A 19,530-nucleotide genomic window follows, 5' to 3' on the forward strand; every position below is an offset into this window, starting at 1 on the left:
CCAGTGCCAGGAAGAGAAGTCCCCATAATTCCAGCAGGAATTGTGGCTGAGTAAGACAGAGGGCTGCGGGAGTACCAGCAGTTCCTCTTAAAGAGCCCACACAAGGACTTACTTGGACTCACTCCCTCTGAGCTCCAGTGCTGGCACAGCAGCTTGACAGGAACCAGGGACATAGGAGGAGGAACTGAATTGTCTGATGTCAGAGCAAGAACGGGAGGGGGGGAGGGGGTACGGACAGGACACCACACGACAGCTTTCTGTCAGACAAAAGTGCTGGCAGAGGCCACTGTTCCTTTTCTGAAACCCGCTGGATCACACTATTTGCCCCACCCTGGTGATTCCCTGAGACTCCAACCCCACCCAAATTGCAGGGCTATCCAAGCTATTTCCAGTGGCTTTTCCTTACAACTGACCTATCTTGCCTCATGTTTCGGACATCCCTAAAATCTCTCAAGCAAGTAGCATCTGGCCTCTGCACACCCCCCACCTATTGCTAAGTGGCCCCAGGCCCAGCAGTAGTGGCAGCCTGCCTTGGTTCATAGCTTGGCCTCTCCCGGGCACCTCCAAGCCAAACACAAGTAACAGCCATCAGCAGATCGCTCTGAAGCTCATGCCAGATGGCCCTAGGCAGCGCACTAGTGATGCCTGACTTTGCAACTCCCTGGAGGCTCCAGAGTCAGTGCACCTGGTGGACAGCTTCAGACCAGGATGGATTACAACTCTACCACCTCCACAAGAGATACATTCTAGGGGTGGACTCAGTGAGCACCAAAGCCGCACTGAAGCAAGTCCTGTTCTATAGGTTTGACTCCTGCCCAACAGCTCCTCCACTGGAGTCACAGCCAGACTTGCAGCTTACTGGCCTAGGGGTCAATGCCTCCTAGTGACACCAACATCAATCAAGGCTCAACTATCACAGGACAGTGCACACAGCACACACACAGGCACACCTGGAGTGTTTAGCTCGGGTGACTGGAGACGCTGTGCCACTGGGCCCTACAGGCCACCTACTGCTACACAAGGCCACTCTACCAAATCTAGAAAATGCAGCAGCTTTACCTAATACATATTTTTTTTTCCCCAAGAAATAATGGCTGAACACTTCTCAAATTTATTAAAAACAATAACCACCCTGGCCAGGTGGCTCATTTGGTCAGAGCATCATCCTGATGCACCAAGGTTGTGGGCACTTAACAAGAATCAACCAATGACATTTTCCTGTGGGAATCCCTGGATTGAAAGGAGTGTGGCCTTCTCTTCTCCAGGTCATGGCACGTGCTTGTCCACTGATATCAGTATACTTCGAAAAGAGAATTATCTGGCAAAAATGTCACTTTGCCTGCTGTGTTCAACCAGATATCATGAACTTTGTTCACACCAGCTTGCACAAAACAATAGATAGCCCTATGATGTGTCAGTGAATTGGCAAGTCATCAAACCACTACTGAGTCTTGGGGTACTGGCATAGCTGTGGCTCAAATTCCCAGAGTTGGAGATGGTGGAATTCATACTTCTGGCCAGGATGCTTTTGGAAATATGTGCTGCACAGGCCACATGTTTACATCAACCAAAACCTGGTACCACTGGCACTACAGAGTGAAAACAACACAGAAGTGAGATGCCATCTGCTCTGCCCTGGCTGCCTCAGCCTTACCAGCACTGGTCATGTCAAAAGGTAATCATGTTGAGGAAGTTCCTGAATTTCCTTTGGTGGTTGAAAATAAAGTTGAACGCTACAAGAAAACCAAGGAGGCTATTTTGCTTCTTAAGAAACTTAAGGCCTAGAATGATATCAAAAAAAGTCTGTGCCTCTCAGCAAATGAGAGTTGGCAAGGACAAAATGAGAAACTGTTTTCATATCCAGTGCAGGAGACCTTTCATCATCTATAATGAGGACAATGGTATCATCAAAGCCTTCAGATACATCCCTGGAATTACTCTGCTTAAGGCTCAGTCAATGTAAGCAAACTGGAGATTTTGAAACTTGCTCCTGCTGGGTTTGTGGGTCATTTCTGCAGTTTGGACTGAAAGTGCTTTCCGCAAGTTAGCAAGTTAGATTATCTGTATGGCACTTGGCGTAAAGCTGCCTCCCTTGAGAGTAACTACAATCTTCCCATGTACAAGATGCTTAATACAAACCTTAGCAGAAACCTGAAAAGCCCAGAGATCCAAAGAACCCTCTGAGCACCATGCAAGAAGACTCATCACAGAATCCTGAAGACTCCTCCACTGAATCATGTTGAAGCTAAACCCATATGCACAGACCATGCACTGGAAAACATTCTTCTCCAGGCCAAGAACCACAAGCTCCAGGTGGCTAAAGCAGCAGCAGTACTAGAAGCCCAATCAGATGAGAAGGGGGTTCAAGGCAAGAAGCCCGTGGTAGGGAAGAAAGGAAAGAAGGCTGTTAGCATTAAGAAGTAAAAGAAGCCTTTGGTAGGAAAAAAGGCTGCAGCTACCAAGAAACCAACAGCTAAGAAGCCCACAAAAAAGAAACCCGCTACAGAAGAAAAGAAACCTACAGAATAAACTTAAATTTGTTTATTCTACAAAGGTCAAATCACTTTAGACAGCTAATTTTTAATAAAAAGCTGTTCAAAGGCAAAATAAGTATCAACCAATGATCCCTGGCTCAGTTGGTTGGAGAGTTGTCCCAAGCACTAAAATGCTGCAGGTTTGATTCTCAGTCAGGGCACATACGTAGGCTGTGGGTTTGATCCCTGGTCAGGGCACACACAGGAGGCAACCTATCAACATTTCTCTATCACGCCGATGTTTCCCTCTCTCTCTTCCTCTCTCTCTAAAAATAAATAAAAATATATCCTCAGGTGAGGATTAAAAATTTTTAAAAAACCAACCAATGCATACATAAATGAGTGGAACATCAGATCAATGTTTCTCTCTCCCCCCCCCCCAAAATCAATAAATAAAAATTAAAAACATATATATTCTGCACATCCAGGAAGCTCAACAAAATCCAAGTAGGATAAATGTAAAGAGGTCCACAAGCAGATACATTATATAAAAATGCTGAAAGTTAAAGAGAAAAACTTGAAAGCATTGAGAGAAAATGACTCATTACTTACAAGGGAACTCCAATAAGATTAGCAACTTTTTTTTTTTTTTTAATGTTTTTTTAAATTGATTTCAGAGACAGGAAGAGAGGAAGGGGGAGGGAGAGAGAGAGAGAGAGAGAGAGAGAGAGAAATATCAATGATGAGAGAGAGTCATTGATTGGCTGCCTCCTGCACACCCCCTGCTGGGGGTCTAGCCCACAACCCACGCATGTGCCCTGACTGGGAATCAAACCATGACCTCCTGGTTCATAGGTCGATGCTCGACCACTGAGCCATGTTGGCCAGGCAGCAGCTAACTTCTTAACAGAAACAATGAAGGGCATAGAGCAGTGGGATAACATATTCAAAGTGGTCAAATAAAAAACTATCAACCATTTCTGAGAAATGAGAAAATACTTTCAGGTGAATGAAAATGAAGACATATCAGTATTCATGGGATGCAGCTATAGCAGTGCTTAGATGGAAATTTTTAACTGTAAATATCTTTATTAAGAAAGAAGAAGGCTCTCAAATCAATAAACATAAGACATTAAAGAGAAAATTAAACCATGAGCAAAGAGAGGGAAGAAAATATTAAAGATTAGAGCATAAGTTAATGAAATAGAAACACATAGAGAAAGTCAATTAAACCAAAAACTGGTTCTTTGAAAAGATCAACAAAACTGACAAATCTATAGCTAGGTTAAACAAGAAAAAAAGAGAGAAGATGCACACTCCTAGAATTAGAAATGAAAGAGAGGTCATTACCGCTGACCTTACAGAATTAATTAAGGACTATGAAGGAATACTGTGGCCATTTGTATGCTAACAAAATATACAACCTAGATGAGGTGAATAAATCCCTAGGAAAACACACACTACCAAAACTAACTCAAGAAGAAATAGGTAATCTGAATAGATTGTAATAAATGAAGATACTGAATTAGCAATTTAAAAAAATACCCACAATGAAAAAACCAGGAGGGAGGAACACTTCACAACTCATGAGTCTAGTATTATCTTGATACCAAAACCAGAGATAGTCATCACAAGAAAACTACAGACCAGTATCTTTTATGAATATGCAGATGTTCCCAACAACATATTAGCAAATAGAATCCAGCAACATATAAAAATAATTATACACAATGGTCAAGTAGGCTTTTTCCCAAGAATGTGAGGTTGGTTTAACATCCAAAATCAATTAATGTAACATAGCATAATAATAGAATAAAAAAATAAGAGAGAAATTAAGCCCTGGCCAGTTTGGCTTAGTGATTAGAGCATCCACCAGAGGACAGAGGATCCCGGGTTTGATTCCTGGTTAAGGGCATATACTTTGATTGCAAATTCGAACCCGGGCCCAGCTGGGGCGTGTGCGAGAGGCAACCAATCATAACTCAATTACAAATGAAAAAATAAAGAGCAACAATAGTGGTAACTACTTGGATAAATCCAAAATACAACATAAATGTACTTTTTGTTTGTAGCTTCCCCCACCCTTCAATCTGATTTAAAAGACAACTGCATAACTCTGGCCCGTGTGGCTCAGTTGGTTGGAGAGTCATCTGGTGGATCCCTGGTGGGGGCACATAGGAGAGAGAACCAATAGATGTTTCTCTCATACATCAGTGTTTCTTTCTTTTTCTCTCTCAAATCAGAAAAAAACAAAAAGACAACTGCATAAAGTATTAAGCATTAATTATACATATTTTGTGGATAAAAGTAAAAAGGCATAATGTTCCTGTTTGTTTTGATTTGTGTTGTCTAATGTCATTCATAACTTTAAGGATGATATTGTAGAATTTCAATGTTAGATCATCACAGAAAAATAATTTCTTTATTTCATTTCTCCCACAAGGCAGTAATATTTGCCAATTTGCACACCTAGGTTAGCAAACTTTATGTATTTCCCAAGGACAGAAACAGAATCTTCCCTAGGAACTGGGTTTCTCACTCAGAATTGTGATGATGATGATGATGATGATGATGAAGAAAACTGTCACACTTGCCCTTAACTAAGTTTTAAGCACATCACTGTTTGGGTAATAATAACCAATCTGGAAACTGATAACAGATATGAAGGTATTTTTGCACTTTAATGAAGAGGTCTCCTGAAGACCTGGAATGCATCCAATTTCCAGGAACAGGAAACTATTCTGATGGAATTGAAGGTGGCCTGATTGATGTTTTGAAGCAGGTAATGTTATATGGATTCCTCAAATCACTCCTTACTTAATAAATTGGTCCTATGGATCTTGGAAGTGTGAATACAAAAATAATTTTTATGAAGGAAGACCCTGACAAGCAGCAGCCTTCCACGGGAGGCCAAGCCGCCAGGTTCCTGAGACAGGGCCAGAACTACCTTCCAGGGTCTGCCCAGCTCCGCGTGCTCCCGGCGAGCGCGCCACAGCCGGGGTCCCAGCACACCAGCGCATGACAGCCCGTCACCCGCCACAGGTCAGGTCCAGGGCTGTGTAGTGTGGCTTCTTCGGAGAAGAAATTAATATAATGAACAACCAGGCACCGTAATCTGAAAACTCAATCCTCGCAACAATCTCCCAGATTTTACAGGAAATAGGAAGGGGGTCCTTCTCATCCCCTCTCTGCCAGGGTTTAGCAGAGTGAGCAAGGAGGGTGAGCCTGTCTTCTCACCTGTAAAGGACAATACTACGTGCCTCACCGCGCGGTGCAGATGTTTAACAGACCACGCAGCGACCCTAAACGCACAGCTCCTCCAGCTTCCCATCCCCCACGCCCCGCCCTGTCTCTGCCGCTCAATCCACAGGCTCGGATTCCACCCTAGCCTCGCCCCAGCTTGGGGTCCACCGCCCAGACCTACACGACCCGGAAGCAGAATCCTCCAACAGGTCACAGCTGACGTCGCTGCTCGGCCCCGCCGCCAGAGGGCGAGAGAGTCGCGTTCGTTGGCTAGCACCTCCCTTTTTACGTCAGCGGACCAGTCCCGGAAATGAAGGGTTTTGCCGTACAAGATGGCGGTTCCCTTTGTGGTGGTGAGGGCCGCTGAGACGCTTTCCCGTTTACGGGAAACGCGGTGATCTGAGCTCAGTAATTGCAGCGCTGGCTTCTTGTAAAAGATGGCTTCCGCGGAGTTAACGGGTGTCTTTCTTGACAGAGTCGGTGGCGAGAAGTACAAGATGGCGGGCGCGGTCACAGTCGGGGAAAATGGAAGCGCGTTTGACCGCGGAGGCGCGGAGGCTGCCCGCCTCTTGGCTGGACCCGCCCCCGCCGCAGGGCGGAGCTGGGCTTCGCTCGGGCTTTAGTGTGCCGGCGGATAGGTGCTGTCCACCGCTGGGCGCTTTCCGCCTGGGTGTTTCCCGGCGCAGTTGGGGTGAATGACACCCCTTTGTGTCTACTTAAGGGGTTTTTCCCTCCAACGGTTTAGAGAGGTGGGCAGAATGGGGATTCTTAGTCCCTGCAAACTGACTCATGGACACAAAAATGCTTTTTCCTGTATCAGCGAAACCAGAGACTAACGAGGTGAAATCAGTGAGAGTCCACCCTTTTAGAAAGAGCAAAGCAGCAGTTTATATTCTAACGCGTAACCAACTCCAAGATGTATTAAGTGAAAGAAAGCAAAGCGCAGAAAAATGTTACCCACATGCCACTGTTCGCGTTGTTTTTCTAAAGACCCGTGTAAGTAAAGATGCATATGAGCTTGTCTAGGCAGAGAACGTCTCCAGAGAGAGTAGACTGGTAACAGTGACTGCCGAATCTAACAAAAGAAATAGAAATGAAAAGATGGGGAACAGGGATGGGAGGAAAAATAAGTTTTGCAAATATTAGTTATATGAATAAATACGTGAAGTTCTTTTGTAAGGTTATATCAAAGCAAGAATAGCACGTTGCTGAGTGCACGCCTGCATGCCTTTCTGCTGCAAGCCTACATATTCTCAGTGTCGTCTTCTGTGGCTGGTATGTCTTTCTATGTTTTTAGGGTTAGTATCATAGAAAACAATGGTAGCATTGAATTAGAGTTCAAACCAAGTTCTATTTTTAAATCATCCAGAAATATGTTTCCAGTGCTTAAAAAATACAGTAGCAGTTTCAGAATTGGTACTGTTCTTGGGAATCATATATTTGAATGTGAAATGAGTACCCATCCACCATCCCAAAACAACTGACCATTACTGAGCCTTTGCTAGTGTGCCAGGCACTGGTAAGTGGACACTTACACATACCATTCTGGGTTATTGATGTATCACATATGGTAATGTAATTAGAGTTCAGCCAAGTTCCTAACCTGTACTAAGTGTTCAGTAAGTATCAGCAATTAGTATTTGGGGTCAAACCTGAGTTGCTTGATACAGTACATTTTTGCCTGTGAGACTTTGGGGGTGGGGCTTTAAAAATACCCTAGTTGCTGTAGGAATGTTATCATTCTTTTTAGGATCTTACACGCCACATGGTATAATGGAAGAAATTTAGCTTTTTAAAAAACTTTTTATTTATTGAATTTATTGGGGTGACACTGGTTAATAAAATTATATAGGTTTCAGGTGTACGACTCTATAATACATCATTTGTATATTGTATTATGTGTTCACCACCCCAAGTCAAACCTCCATTCATCACCATTTATCTCCCCTTTACCCTCTTCTACCTGCTCCAACCCCCTGTCCTTCTGGTAATCACCATACTGTTGTCTGTGTCTATGAGCTGTTGCTGTTGTTTTTCTTGGCTTGTTTATAATTTTTTTAAATTGATTTCAGAGAGAGGACGAGGGAGAGATAGAAACATCAATGATGAAGCAGAGTCATTGATTGGCTTCCTCCTGCACGCCCCCTACTGGGGAATAGCCCCGAAATCTGGGCATGTGCCCTGACTGGAAATTAAACTGTGACCTCCTGGTTCATAGGTCCACGCTCAACTACTGAGCCATGCAGCTGGACCACGTGTTGTTTTTTGCTTAATCTTTTCACCCTTTCACCCAGCTCCCTAATTCCCCTCCCCTCTGACACCTCTGACTGCTGTCAGTCTGTTCTCTGTATCTGAGTCTGTTTCTGTTTTGTTTGTTAGTTTATTTTGTTCATTAGATGCCACATATCAGTGAAATCATATGATACTTGTCTTTCTCTGACTGGCTTATTTCACTTAGCATAATACTTTCCAGGTACACCCATGCAGTCGCAAAGGGTAAGATTTCTTTCTTTTTTATAACTGAGTAGTATTCCATTGTGTAAGTGTAGCATAGCTTTTTTTATCCACACATCTATTGATAGACATTTGGGCCGCTTCCAAATCTTGGCTATTGTAAATAACATTGCAATGAACATATTTTTGCACATATCTGTCCAATTTTCCCAACAACATTTATTGAATAGACTGTCTTCACTCTATTGTAAGTTCTTGCCTCCCATGTGAAATATTAATTGACCTTAAAGGCGTGGGTTTATTTCTGTGCTCTTAATTATGTTCCATTGATCTATATGTCTGTTTTTATGCCAGTACCATGCTGTTTTGATTACTATGGCCTTATAATCTATTATGCTATCAGGTAGCATGATTCCTTCAGCTTTGTTCTTCTTGCTCAAGATTCCTGTGGCTAGTCAGGATCTTTTGTGGATCCATATAAATTTTTGGAATACGTGTTTTAGTTCTGTGAAATATGCCATTAGCATCTTGATAGGAATTGCACTGAATCTATAGATTGCTTTGAGTAACATGGACATTTTAATGATGTTAATTCTTGCTATCCATGAACACGGTGTATGCTTTCACTTATTTGTAGTTTCAGTTTCTTTCTTCAGAGTCTTTTAATATCCTAAGTACAGGTAGGAATTTAGCTTTTTATTGTGTATCCTTGAGTAAGTTATTTAATCTTTCAGGACTTCAGTCTCCTCATGAGTAAGACAAGAATTACTAAACCTCTTTCAGGGGTCACTGTAAAAATAGTAATTAGAAATAATGTATGCAAAGCACTTTATGCAGGGCATACAGTAGGCACTCAATAAATGGTCTCTAATTCAGTAATATTTCAACCTCAGAAATAAGGAACTAATACTGCTCTCAGAGGCAGGAAAACTTCTCTTGTCAAGGGGCAGGAGCAGGCGGCCACAGGGTGACAGTTAACACAGGAAGCCTACAAGGAGAAGTTGGAGGGATGGCAGGTCCACTGGCTTCAGGGCCTCAGGTTTCCTGTCTCCATTGGGAAAATGGCGAGGCCTCCACACCAGGCGGATATGGTCTGCAGGCCGTTTGCAGAGATACTCCCTTGCCAACAGCCACTTGCCCTGTTTCAGCTCACAGTTACCTCTTTGGAGCACCTTTCAGAGACATCAGCCACTGTTTCTGAGGCTCATTCCTCAAACTTTAGTATTTAATATGAAGTGCCTACTGCATGTGTTTAATTTTGAGTTTTTTTAGTTTTTAATGGTGGTAAAAAGCACATAACATAAAATTTACCATCTTAATTGATTCTAAGTGTACAGTTCAGTGGCATTAAGTACATTCACACTGTTGTGTAACCATAGTCTTTCATATTACAAAAGGATGAAACTCTGCACCCATTAAACAACAGCTCTTCATTCTGTCCTCCCCCAGCTCCCGGCAATCACCATTCTACTTTCTGTCTCTATGAATTTAACTTCTCTAGGGACTTCATGTAAGTGGCTAAATGAGGAAGGCCCTACAAGCATTTCTCCAAACCTGAGGCCTAGAAGATACTAGGACAATGTTTCTCAAAATGTCTTTAGAAATCTAAAACATAAAATGGAATTGTTTGAAATGTAACAAGAATGATGGGCTGCAGCCATACCCAAAAGACCTTCCCTGCTGGTTGGCCTCTGCACTAGAACAACATTGAAACCTTTGGTCCAAAAGGCATATCAATAACCACTGGCTCCTGAGGAAGGCTGGCTTGGATATTGCTCCTCTTCCATTTGCTTCCTTGAACGCCTCTGACCCTGTGTCCTGGGGCCACAGGGGTCATTGGCTTTTAAGAAGAAACTCCCCCTGGCTGGGTTTGTTAGAGAGTTATCCAGATACACCAAGGTTGTAGGCACATACAAGAACCAACCAATGGCCCAGCCGGGTGTGGCTCAGTGGTTCAGCATCGACCTAGGATCCAGGAGGCCTCCATTCGATTCCTGGTCAGGGCACATGCCCAGGTCACGGGCTGGATCCCCAGTCAGGGGCATGTAGGAGGCAGCCGATCAATGATGACTCTCTCATCACTGATGTTTCTATCTCTCTTCCTCTCCTTTGCGCTCTCTGAAATCAATAAAGATATATTAAAAAAAAAAAATCAACCAATGAATGCATAAATAAGCGGGACAACAAATTGATGTTTCTCTTTCTCTCTCAAATCAACAAATTTAAAAAAAGGAGAAACTCAGCCTGTGCTCAGCCAGCATCCCGATCCCTGAAGTCATTCCTGCTGTACTTTTCTCTCTTGTTTTTCTGGGATATAGAATGTAACCCAGAGAAGATGGCAAGGAGAAGTGGCAGAGACCCAGACAGACTCCTCCCTCCTCTCTGCTCCTGAACCTGAAGGTAGCTGCTGCTTTCCAACCTGCACCCTGGAGGAGTCATCCAGGTTGGATGTTCAGGCCAAAGGTCTGACAGATCTCCTGAGCTCTCTCTGCAATAGACCAGCCCCATTAGAGGAGAACCAGGATCTGGTAGGTGACCATGGTAGGTGTCAGAGTTTGTATATGACAAATAAGGTGATATGGGAATAGGGCAAAGAAGCTATGGTCCATGAATGAAGACCAGCTTTGTCACTGACCATTAACAGCCATGTGACCCTGACAAATCATTTTAATTTTTGACTCTCACTTTCCATTCTAAAAGTGGAGACAAAAAAACCAACAAATTACTCCCACAATTGTCACAAGGACTAGATGTGATCCTGCAATGGACTTTCCAAATCTTAGGAATTGGCATGCCATATGCATGGTTTTGACCATATCTTCACATCAGTTCTTTTATTTACCTAATAATCCCCCCTAATTGTTTCTGCGTTGTAAATGTGGCCATGTCCTGAAGAAATACTGCTCACAGTATTGGGCTTATTTTACATATTGTTTTCCTACTCAAAATAATGAGACAATGATTAAAATGAAAAGTGATTCATGTGTGTACCACCATGGGGTAACGCATGCAGAGTGATCATTGCCTCCTCTCTGTGTCAGCAGCACCACCAATACCCCTCCATTGCCTACCCTCACAGTCTCTGATTTAACCTCCATGACTTTGTTGTAGGGAAATGAAAGAGGCCCTAGATGTCTATGATGATAGGTATTTAAAACCATTCAATAAGTTGTTGCAGACATTCAACTTGCCTGAGTCATGGTCAGGATTGTACAACCCCTACCTTTGGGTGTAGAAGGGAGGACCAGATATGTCAGAAGCAGGATGCCTCCAGAGAGGCTGTGTTTATGCTTGCCCTGATTTGCCCTCAGAAGTAGCCTATTCTCCATCTGCAGCAGGCCAGGCCATGGGAGCTTTCTGGTGGGATGTGTCCACATTGCCTTCTGGGCACGACAGCAGCAGGCTCTTCAGAAAGTGAGCCAGAGCCTGACTTAGAGGCACGTTTTAGGTGGAATGCAGATGCATAGTCAGTTCCAACTGTGTAGCCTCTACATTAATTAGGTTTCAGTTACAGGAAACAGAGATGTTCTAGCCATTTGGGCTTTTTTACTTGTTTTTGTGGATTTTTTTTGTTAATCCTCACCTGAGGATATTTTTTCCATTGAGTGGAAGGGAGAGATGGAGAGAGGGACAGAGAGAGAGACATTGATGTGAAAGAGACATATCAATTGGTTGCCTCCCTCACTCACCTGGACCAGGGCCTGGGATCGAACCTGAAACCCAGGTACTCATGCTTGACTAGGAATCGAACCCATAACACTTCGGTGAGTGGGCCGACACTCTAACCACAGAGCCACATCAGCCAGGACAGTTCTAGCTATTTTAATCAGAAGGGGATTTAATACAGGGGATTAGATGCTTACAAAATCATTGGAGGGCCACTACATAGGCCACCTACTACATAGGCTGCTCTACAAAGCCTGGGAGACAGAGCCGCTCTACTAACTAGAAACAAAACAGGGAGGTTGCCAAAATGAGGAGTCAAAGAAACATGGCCCAAATGAAAGAACAGAACAAAACTCCAGAAATAAACCTATACATCTACAGTCAATTGATTTCAGCAAGGGTGCCAAGCACTTTTAATGGGGACAGATTGTCTTTTAAAAATATATTTTTATTGATTTTAGAGAGGAAGGGAGAGGGAGAGAGAGGAACATTGATGTAAGAGAGAAGCATTGATCAGTTGCCTTCCACACACACCCCTAACCCGGATCAAACCCGCAACCTGGGCACGTGCTCTGACCAGGAATCGAACCAGCGACCTTTTGGTGCACAAGACAATGCTCAACCAACTGAGCCACACCAGCCAGGGCCAGAATCATCTTTTTAACGAATGGTACTGAGACAACTGCAAACAGATGAAGTCGGATCCCCCTACCTTATACCATACACAAAAATTAATTCAAAATGGACCAAAGACCTAAGTGTTAGTGCTAAAACTATAAATTCTTAGAAGAAAATATCAATGTAAATCTTTATGTTGTTGGATTATATAATAGTTTCTTAGATACTACATGTAATCCACAGGCAACCAATGAAAAAGTTAATTGGACCTCATCCAAGTTAAAAACTTTTGGATGTCAAAAAATACTGTCAGGAAAGTGAAAAGACAACCCACAGAATGGAAGAAAATATTTGTAAATCAAATATCTGCTAAGGATCAATTACCCAGAATATATAAATACTTATAAATAATAAAAAGACAACCCAATTTTTTAAAACCCCCCCCCCCGTTTTAAAATGTTTTTATTGATTTCAGAGAGAGGAAGGGAGAAGGAGAGAGAGATAGAAACATCTATGATGAGAGTCATTAATCGGTTGCCTCCTGCACACCCCTTGCTGGGGATCAAGCCCACAACCCTGGCATGTGCCCTGACCAGGAATCAAACCGCGATCTCCTGGATCATAGTTCGATGCTCAATCACTTTTTTAAGACAACCCAGGCAGACAACCTAATTTTAAAATGGACAAAATGTTTGAATAGATATTCCTCCAGAGAAGGTACACAAAAGGCCAATAAGCACATGAGAAAATACATAACTTCATTAGTCATTAGGAATTGCAAATCAACACCATAATAAGAAACCACACCCACTCGGATGATTATAGTAGAAAGAAAAGACAATAACAAGTGTTGGCCAGGATGTCAAGAAATCAGAACTCTCAGACATTGCTGTTGGGAATATTAAGTGATGAAGCAGCTTTGGAAAATAGTTTAACAGTTCCTCAAAAAGTTAAATAGAGAGTTACCAAATGACCAACCAGGTTTATACCTAAAATAATTGAAAACGTAAGTTCACTGCCCGGCCAGTGTGACTCAGTGGTTGAGTGTCGACCTATAAACCAGGAGGTCACGGTTCGATTCCCAGTCAGGGCACATGCCAGCACTTTGGGCTTGATCTCCAGTGGGGGGCATGCAGGAGGCAGCTGATCAAGGACTCTCATCACTGATGTTTCTCTCTCTCTCTCTCCCTTCCTCTCTCTGAAATCAATAAAAAATGCATATTTTTTTAAAAAAAAACACATGTTCACAAAAAACTTATACATGAATGTTGATTAGTAGCATAACTTATAGTAGCCAGAAAAGAAAAACAATCCAAATATCTATCAACTGATAAATGGATAAACAAAATGTGGTATATCCATACAATGGAATAGTTTTTGCCATAAAAAAGAATGAATACTATACATGCTACAACATGGATGCACCTTGAAAACATTATTGCTAAGAAGGCAGAGGCAAAAGGCTACATAATGTATGCAATTCATATGCATATGTAGATGTAATATCTCGATATTTATATCCAATATTCAGAATAGGCAAGTCCATAGAGACAGAAAGTAGATTAATGGTTGCCAGGGGTGGGGGAAGTGGAGAATGGAAAGGAACTGCTAATGGCCACAGAGTTTCTTTATGCAGTAATAAAATGCTCTGGAATAAGTGATGATGTTTTCCCAGCCTTGAGAATATACTAAAAACCACTGATTTGGACACTTTAAAACTGGTAGATGGTAAATTTTGTGGTGTCTGAATTGTATCTCAAGTAAAAGTAAAAAAGTAGGTTACAAAATAATGTTTTATATAGGTGTTGGGTAGGCAGCTTCTAAAATGACCCCAGAGATTCTCACCTTCGGGCATCCACACCCTTGCCTTCCCCTTTGGTGTGGGCCAGATTTACAGCAGAAGTAAAGAGATGTCTTTTTTCATATTGAGTTATATAAAAAATTGTGGCGCCCTGACCAGTGTGGCTCAGTTGGTTGAGCATCCTAAGGTCGCTGGTTGGATCCCCTGTCAGGGCACATGCCCAGGTTACGGGCTTGATCCCTGGTAGGGGTGAATGCTGAATGCAACTGATCAGTGTTTCTCTCTCACATCGATTTTTTCCCTCCTCTCCCCCTCTCCCTTTTTCTCTAAGAATCAATAAAAACATATTTTTTAGAATTGTGGCTTCCATACTGGAGACTCCTTCTCTCTTACTCTTACTTGCATTCCTTACTCTGGTGAAGCTGCTGCCATGTCGTGAGCAGCTCCATGGAGATACCATGTGGTGAGGAACTGATGTCTCTAGACACCATTTAGTGCAGACCTAAGGACTGACTGCCAGCAGTCACAAGACTGAGCTTCAAAGTGGATCCTTACCCACTCAAGCCCTGAGATGACATAAGCTTCAGCTAACATAAGGGGAGTGCAGCCTTTTGAGAGAATCTGAGCCAGGTACACCCAGGTAAGTTACTCCTGGATTTGTGACCCACAGAAACCATGAGATGCTAAATGCTTATTGTTTTTAGCTCCCAAGTTTTGAGGTAATTTTAATATTTTCTAAAGTATAAAATTGGAATAGCCTCACCTTGGTGATGGTGTGGAAGGGGAAAAAACACAGTACTTCCCAGAGGACCTATGACTATATGATTCCCTCTCTCACCTCTTCCCCTACTTGTGCTCATATGGGGGTGGGGAGAGGAGGAGGGGTGAGCGTGGTAGGACCAGTCCTGCTGAGACAGGCCAGTAAGCCAGGATAAGTGGAATAGGGAAACTGAGAAGCAGAATAAACTGGCTGAACAATTTATAGCCAGATACAGAAGGTCACCTCCCTAGATATAACTTCTAGGCCTCAGTTGTATTTCAGCTCCAGGCCCAGAAAAGTAGCAAAACCAGGTACTCAGCTGCCAGGGCCAGCTGTAATGACTAATGAGCCCCTGCCCTGGCACTGACCAACCAGTAAAGACCACAACCCTGAAAGAGCACACCTGGAAAACTGATGAATATTCTTCTAAAACCCTCCCGAGACCTCTCCTATGAGATAGATAAAAACCCTCAAGACAAAAGATCCAGCACACACACTCCTGGGGAGCACAGCCGTGCCATTCTCTCCCTCCTCCTCTTCCCCCACTCCTTCCCCCGCAGGCGTGCATCTCCTAAACTCTAAGGGTCCTCGGGAGACTTGCAGCCAATGAGCAGTGGCAGCTTTTCCTGGACTAAACCCCTGGACCTGTTTCCAAGGCCCCCTTCTCTCTGACTTCGCAGTGAGCCAAAGCAGCCCAGCGTAGGCTCTCCTGCTGCTGCTTCTATGCTAAGCCCTTCCTTGTTTCACTGTCCTCAGCTTTAATAAATGTACCCTCATAGTCACCTGGACAAGTGTTGTGAAATCTTTCCTGTGCTGAGTCAAGAACCCACACACTACCAACCGCCCAGGCAGACCCATTCAGGGCCAGTGTCCAGTAACACTGCCACTCCTCTGTACACTCCTTCGGCAGGGCCTGTTAGTGCCCCAACCTTAGCAGGTGTCCTAAATCATTGTTAAATGTGAGCTTCTCAATGCCCTCTGTCCTCAATTTTGATCTCTATTGTCAATACCAGGAAACAGGATAAGGACCTGTCAACATTTGGGTCTAAGGCATTCATGACTTACCATGAGCTGGTCTTTCTGCTTGGGTTTCCTTACTGCCCCTGCTTCCTTCCCTCTAACTGTTCTCTAGGAACACTGAACCATTAGCAATTTTTGGAATGAGTTATGACATTCTTTTCTCCAAACCTTTGCACATAGTCGTCTCTCTGCTGGCAGTAACCGTCCTCTTCCTCTGTCCAGCAAATTCTTACTCATCCTTCATGAGTCACCTCAGCACTGCCTGCTCTGGGAAGCCTTCTTTAACTACTCTTGTCTTCTTGGCTACATCAGGTGCTTCTCCTGGGACACCCTACTCCTTTGCTTTCCTTTAGCCTTTACCAGGTTGTATTTATCGCAGAGACAGAAAGCTGCTCACCTACGTCAGGGGTGGGGAACGTCCGGCCTGAGGCCTTATACGGCCTGAGAAATCATTTGGTCTGGCCCTGTCAAGGCAACCAAAGGTGGGATTCAAAATTCAATAAGTCTAGGAGCTTTTTTCATGGCTAGTTTTTAAGTTGATAATTTTGTAGGGCCCGAGAATTATGTTATATATATCCAAATGGCCCTTGGCAGAAAAAAAAGGTTCCCCACCCCTGATAAGTTTCTCTCTCTTTCATAGTACACGGCTGTTGCTGGAAGGCAGCTGCCTGACCCACCCAGTTCCTGCCTTCCACCTCCTCTTGCATCAGGTGTGCAATATGACTAGCTCTTGCTAAAATAATATGAGCAGGAGTGACGTGTCACTTCCATACCAAGGCATTTAAGAAGAGGATGTGTCATCTCCACGAAGTTCTTCCTCTGCCACTAGCTGTATGTAGTCAATGGTGAGACCCTTGGGAATGGTGCTGCTACTAGGTGGAAAGAGTCTGGTACTCCAAGGCAATGTATGGATGAAAACCACCTGCTGCTCTTTTGTTTGAGATCTAATTGGAGGCCTGCTTGTTACAGCAGCCAGTGTTACTTTACCTAATACAGTATTGTAATGGTGATTTATTTTGTTTTTTGGCTTAAAAGCAACACGGATTTATTATCTTACAATTCTGTATGTAAGAAATTCCACTGAGTATTAGTGGATTAAATCAAGGTGTTGGCGGGGCTGCATTCCTTCTGAAGGCTCTAAAGGAGAATCTGTTTCCTCACTTACTCTGACTTCTAGTAGCCACCTGCATTCTTTGGCTCATGGACCCTTCTTCCATCTTCAATGCCAGAATTGTAGTATCTTCCTATCTCTCTTGTAATGGTGTTTTCACTCATATATTCTTTTTAAAAAATGTTTATCTTTATTGTTGAAAGTATTACAGATGTCTCCTTTTTTTGCCCCATTGACCCCTTCTATCCCACGACTCATATATTCTTACTAGACTGGTTTTGGATGAAAAGTGGGAGTTCTCTGTGTGAAAAACGAGGAGTAGAGGAGACAGAAGGGCAATGAATTTACCAGTCATTCAAGAAATATTCACTGAGTACCTATTATGTCTTAGGCACTGTTTCAGACATTGGAATTACAGCAGCAAACCAGATAGGCAAGGTTCCTACTCTCATGAAGCTAAATTCTAGGGGGAGAAACAAAGACAAGTAAGCAAATAATTACAGAGGATCATTTCTGAGAGATGTGGTATGGAGAAAATGTTACACTATAACAAGGTTATAGGATAAAAAAAAATAAGTAGGAAATAGCAAGACTCAAATGGTAAGTCCTGGACAGTGTGGCTCAGTTGGTTGGGTGTTGTCCCGTGCACTGAAAGGTTGTCAGTTAGATTCCTAGCACATGCCAGGGTTGCGGGCTTGATTCCTGGTATGGGCCGTGCAGGAGGCAGCCGATCAATGTTTCAATCTCACATAGACGTTTCTCTCTCTCTCCCTCTCCCTTACCCTCTCCCTAAAAATCAATTTAAAAATATTTTAAATAAGTGGTAAGGATCCAGCCACATAAAGATATTTGGAATGGGGGTAGGGGGAATGTCTGAGACAGAGGAATTAGGAGGGCAAAGGCAGGAACAAGTTAGACGTATTTGAGAACAGGAAGAAGGCCAGTGTGGTGAGAATGGATTGATCAGGGGGGAGAGTGAGACTAGATGGGGGCAGGATCACTAGCCATCCCAATTCCCTGCTTTCTTTTCCGTCCATCAAACTTATCACCATCTAATATACTATATTTTTTACTTATTTATATGGCATACTTTCTGTGTCTGCCATTAGAATGTAAGTACCATGAAGACAGGGATTTTTGTCTGTTTTGTTTACTGTTCTCTCTCCAGTGCTCAGAACAGTGCCTGCCACACAGTAACTGCTCAAGCCAGGTTTGTTGAATGAGTAAACAAATTATGGACAAGGCCAGATGATATATGGCCTTGCGGGCAATGGTAGGGCCATTTTAGACAAAGGGAATCAGAGGTGCACACAGGGAGGGGCATGTGTTGCTTAGGTAAAGGCAGGATGAACCACCCACAGCATTGTCAGAAAGGAATCAGAGGAGGGCTTCAATCCACACTGTGGAAAGAATGACTTAATGGAAGCAGGGCTCCCTGGTGCTTGTTAATCTGAAGTCTGAAACAGTCAGGTGCAGTGGTTTGATGAAGTAAAGCCAGGGGAGATGCCATCCATGTGAGAGAACATGGAAGAATCCACAGCTGCTGAGGGGATAGCAACCCCATTTCGCAGCCCATTAACTCAGTATGGCAGGGACAGCTCTGGGACTCAATCTCCTGTCTTCTGGGGTGACTGCCAAGACCTGTTGGCTCTGGTGTTACCACCTTGCCCTTCATAAGATCATCTGATCTCTTCATCCATTGCAGGCTGTCAGTGGGGTGGGAATTATCATCCTTGTTCCACAGAAAAGGAAACAGGCTGAGTTTTCATCGGGACTTTTGGATGTGACAAAAAACTAACTTGAACTGCCTTGTCTTAGCTTGGATCCCTAGAAAACAGCCTGAGATCAAGCTTACGATACTGCCACTTATATTGTGGAGTTCAGTACGTGGGCAGCAAGGGTGAAGGAAAAAGAGAAGTGAGAAAAGAACAAGGGGGAGAAGGGAAAACAAGTACAAGGTAGTGTGTTATATCACCCTAGGCACACTGTCTCAGCAAACATAGCTGGTTGTTCGGTGACACACAGGGCTGCTAGGTCAACTCAGGACGCCCAGCTCAATCTGAATACCAGACGAACACGCTGCTTTAGTATGAGTATTTTTACTTGCTAATTCTGACAAATTTAGATTCATAAGATGTCTCCACGAAGGCCATATGGAACAGTCCATTGGAGAAAGGTAAAGGCAGAAACTGCACCTCTCAGCTCCCTCCCCTACCACCGAATCCTGAGTTCCATTGGTCAGAGTTTGCCCATGGGGATGTTCACTCCTGACATTTCTGGCCTATATTCCCGACTCTTCTGGGCAGTCTCTAGGAGAGCCAAAGCCTTTGTGGGTCCAGTCAGCTAGGGCCTGGGCCATGAAGCTGCTGCAGCTCCTGCTGAA

At 43.5% G+C, this 19,530-nt stretch overlaps 1 pseudogene across 1 annotated transcript; it reads left to right on the forward strand.

Moving 5' to 3' along the window:
* Positions 1 to 1,243: 1,243 nt before the first annotated feature.
* LOC308562309 (large ribosomal subunit protein uL4 pseudogene) lies at positions 1,244 to 2,529 on the forward strand (annotated as a pseudogene). The gene has a single exon. The product of its transcript is annotated as a large ribosomal subunit protein uL4 pseudogene (transcript).
* The last annotated feature ends 17,001 nt before the right edge of the window (positions 2,530 to 19,530 follow it).

Source organism: Miniopterus schreibersii (assembly GCF_964146895.1).
Source record: "Miniopterus schreibersii genome assembly, chromosome: 10".
Taxonomy (NCBI): Eukaryota; Metazoa; Chordata; class Mammalia; order Chiroptera; family Miniopteridae; genus Miniopterus; species Miniopterus schreibersii.